Here is a 4384-nt window from a genome sequence, read left to right on the forward strand (position 1 = left end):
TTTTACTGAGGTAAAGCAGATGCCTCTCCCTTTAATTAGATGCAAGATAATTAGACTAAAACACTCCCATTCTTTGTCCTGAAGAAAATGTTTTTCCCTCCAAACATTTGATTTGTTAAAAACTTTACCAAAGTTTTTCAATTGGCTAACTAAAACCTTGACTCCGCCCATAACAGAGGTCTTAAAGTTGGTACACAGAAGAGAAAGGAAGGAGAAGAAGAAGAGAACACAGACGAGAGTGCAGCTAAAACCAGAAGCAGCCGTCCCCTCTTGCCAGGCCTTCCCTGTACTGATCAGTATGGGAAGGGTGGGAGGGGCAACTCCACCATTTGACCCATAATAGCTCATTCATCCCACTTCGACTCAGCCCTTGAGTTTTGATTTTTAAAGGAGTCAAATAAGCTAATGGTAATTCATACATCGTTTTAGTCCGTTTTTCCTACAAAGTGAAGATCAAATTGAGGGTCTTGAAGCCACTTGTGAAGAGCCAGACTCCCAAGTCACCAGAGAGAGAGAGAAACTCCTTTTCTGACCACGGGACCAGTCGAGTCTACCAGGCAAGACCGCCTGACACCCAGTTCGCATGAAGAGCCTGTCTGGAGAACAAGCTCCAGAGATGGTCTTCCACAGCTGACTTCAACCTCCTGGTACCCACACGGCAGAACACAAAGGAAAAAGGTGACCACTATGTCTTGGTGAAACACACAAGTGCTCAGACGTATATTTGATTTTTATCTTTGTAGGAGAGTTGGTAAACTAAACGTTTTTCTCGACCTTAATTTAGCTAGGAACCCTTAGTTAAAACAACCACAGCTAAACAGCTTACCTCCCTCAGAGCCTCAACCCATTTCTCAGTGTTTATTTTGTTTACACGTTTGTTTGTTTGTTGTTTTGTCTGTTTGTCCATTCACTTGTGATAACAAACTCTCTCAGTTTACCTGGTTCAACATGTCATCATTCATTCATTGCTTGCCATATGTGTAAATACATTTTAATGTGTAAATAAATGGCCCGTGGAGAACGTGCCAACATTAGCTAATCTCAATTTTTTTGTGTCTTGATGAGATGTTCTGGTTTTGATTTAAATATATTCACAAATTATCTATTTCAGAATTCTAACGTTTAAATTACCCCTACAGGTCTTTGCTGGCATAAAGGCTAAAAACCTTGGTTTCACTATACTCCAGTATAGTTAAACAATCCCTCAATCTGCAATTCCACCATGGTTATTTGTATCTCCAGAAGTTGATCTTCAATTGGGGTGAATTCTTAAAAAATGAAAGACTCCACTATGGGTTGTTGTTAATAGATATTTTGAAAGATATAAAGACAACATAGTTATATGTACGGATGGATCTAAAGATCCAAATAGTGGTAGAACTGGGGCAGCAGTGAGTATCCCACACCATAAAGTCGTGATTTAGAAGAGAGCAACTGATCATTTAGCTGTTTTTACAGTTGAATTATCAGCCATTATATTAGCATTAGAGTGGTTGCTTGATAATGATATTAGGGAAGAAAGTAAATTTATAATAGCATCAGATAGACAAGTGGCATTATTAAGTATAAATTTTGATAAATCTTGTAGATTAGATTTATCATTAAGTATAGTATACCAATTATTAGTTCATCTACATAACAAATGTTTTGTTCGATATGTCTGGATTCCTGCTCACGCAGGTGTAGAAGGAAATGAAGAAGTAGATATTCTAGCTAAGCAGGCCTTGAAATTAGAAATTGTTAATTTAAATATTCCTTTGAGTAAAAGTGGGGGGAAATCTGTATTATTCAAAAAGAAATTATTAAGATTTGGCAGGAGCAATGGGACAACCATGATAATGGAAGACAACTATATGCAATTCAAAAGATTATGGAAGGTAATAATTGTTTGAGTGGAAGGTGGAAAGAGGAAGGAATTATGACTCGACTTAGAATTGGACATTCTGGGCTTAATGGTTCTCTCTTTAGAATAGGAAAGCATGAGAATGGGGCTTGCAATTATTGTAATCAGATGGAAACAGTGAAGCATGTCTTGTTAGAATGTGATAAATACTCACAGGAATGTCAGCTTTTAAAGTCATTATTAAGCAGAAAGAATGTAGGACTGTCTATGATTTATCTTTTTGGAAATAAAGCAAACTATGTTTAGAAATCACTTGTTTAGGTTTTTAAAAAATATTGGGTTAATTAACTGTATTTAGAAAATGTATATATGTAAGCGTGTGTACGCCGGTACTTGCTCATACATTTATTTAATGAATATGTTAGGATGTGAATTTGCACATCATACTCATCATTGAGGTGTGTTAAATTCCCTCTGAGATCACTGATGACCACACTCCAGTCTGGTAGGTGGCGGTAAATGCAACTTAAGTTGGTTGCCAGCTGCCAATAAAATTCAAAAGAAGAAGAAGGTCTTTGCTGGAGCCTTACATATCCAATTCCCTCTGTACTACTCCTGGCCGCTCAGTAGTGTTCTGCTTGAATTAAACTTACACGTTGATCTGTTGTGTGTTTAAAATCTGTTTGGAAAAACTTACCTGAAGATCTCTGCCATCTGCCTGTGGAACCTTGTTAGAGCTCACTCACTTGATTCGTTGATCAGCCTGCTGCCTGTCTGCCTCTCACCTCATTCATGGTAAACACTTATCTGTTTGATCCTTCTGCCTGCTGGTCAAATCCTTCCCTGAAAACCAAGAACACTTACCTGAAGAACTTGAACCTCTCCTCTGAGCAAAGCCTCCACCTGGAAACTGTAAGATTCAATATTCACCTGCAAAATCCTGAAACCTCAACCAGACATCTACAAATACTTACCAGCTATCGTATCTTTCAGATCCGGATCCAGAGCACCAGCAGTATAAGGTTTCTCCATTGAAATGTTTAATAGTGACTGTGGAGACCTACAGATCCAACCCCTAAGACCTGAGGCAGACATGAGGAAGACCAGAGCCAAAGGCACCGAGAGGGACCCCAGTGTGGAGCCCCCAGGGGTGCCACAGCAGGAGCAACCACCCCCACCCCCAGAGTGGAGCAGAGGAGGGAACTGGGGGAACCCCCTTAGCAATGACAATGCAGAAGACCCTGGGGCCAGCAGCGACGAGCCCATTGGCTCTGCCAGCACCTGCTACACTGTAGCAGATCCGGCCATGGACCCAAGGATGCACCCCCACTCCCAGCCAAGGCCTGACAGGGCCAGAGGAACCAAGCCCCACCAGGCCGAGCTGGCTCATACGTGAGCACCCAGCCCCAGACACCAAGAGCCACCTATGCACCGATGGGAAGAGGACCACCCACCAGAGGGGAGTGTGACTGGAGTGAAGCACCACCATCAGCGTGGAGGGGATCAAGGAAAGGAGCCTGACAGTTTTCCAGGCACACACAGACATAGTTAAACATCCCCACCCTCGCAACTGCTCATTTAATGTAAACACACAAAATGGACGCCACACTCACTCCCCATACGCACTCTACACCTCCAGGTCTAGGACACAAACCAACCCCTCGCAGGGGGCAGCCTGCATCCGGACCCAGGAGGTAGTTTCCCTCATTCTGGGTGGAGAGGAGCAGACAGCCAAACCTCAACAGCAGCAGAACCACTCACTCGTTGGTCTGGATGAGGGCCGGGCATCCCAAGAATGACCCAGGCCCAGACAACAGCCCCAATCCCATCCTGATAGAGGACCAGAAAAATCCCACATGATCCAAACGAGACAGCCAGCTTGAGCTGCCCCAACACGAAACAGTCCCAACCCCAAACCTCAAACCTGTTTTGGTTCTGTAATGCCAGGGTGTCTGCTGGTCCTTAAAAACTAATAAATTAATATATTTCAAATTAAGACCTTTAAAAAGTCTTAAATGTAAAAGTTGGTTTTAAAGGGATCCCGATTAGTTGTAACATTAGACTTTATTTGGTAAACATATATTTAACTGTAAAATAAAGACTGTAAAAATACTGTTGGTTAGTTTTGTACATTTTTAGAAATATATTTTAACACGAACGGAGCCATTTTATTTACACGCAAAGCATTCTGGGTAAATGATGACGTGGGTAGGTCCTCGGTGCAAGGCTGCTAGCGAGCTATACCCACCCTGAAGGTTAATGTTGGACAATATCTGATGATCGACTCTTTTAAATGAAACCAGAGAGCGTTGACAGAGAGGAGAAGGTAGAAATGACTCAGCCTGGAACTGAAAATATGGATGGAGGACAACAGAGCTGCTTCATGGAAGAACAACTGAGGTCTCAAACTGCTTTAACAAACATTTCATATCACCTGACTCACTGTTGGACTGACTTCTGTGACGTCTTGCCCGGACCCTCCAGTGTTTTCTGGAGACCCACAGACCCTCCGGTGTTTTCTGGAGACCCACAGACCCTCCG

At 42.4% G+C, this 4384-nt stretch overlaps 1 protein-coding gene across 1 annotated transcript in view; it reads right to left on the reverse strand.

The window, feature by feature from the left end:
* Positions 1 to 4384, reverse strand: part of LOC106526099 (formin-2) — a 72632-nt gene that overhangs the window by 67076 nt on the left and 1172 nt on the right. The window lies entirely within an intron of this gene.

The sequence above is a fragment of the Austrofundulus limnaeus genome, unplaced genomic scaffold (assembly GCF_001266775.1).
Source record: "Austrofundulus limnaeus strain Quisiro unplaced genomic scaffold, Austrofundulus_limnaeus-1.0 Scaffold259, whole genome shotgun sequence".
NCBI classification, from domain to species: Eukaryota; Metazoa; Chordata; class Actinopteri; order Cyprinodontiformes; family Rivulidae; genus Austrofundulus; species Austrofundulus limnaeus.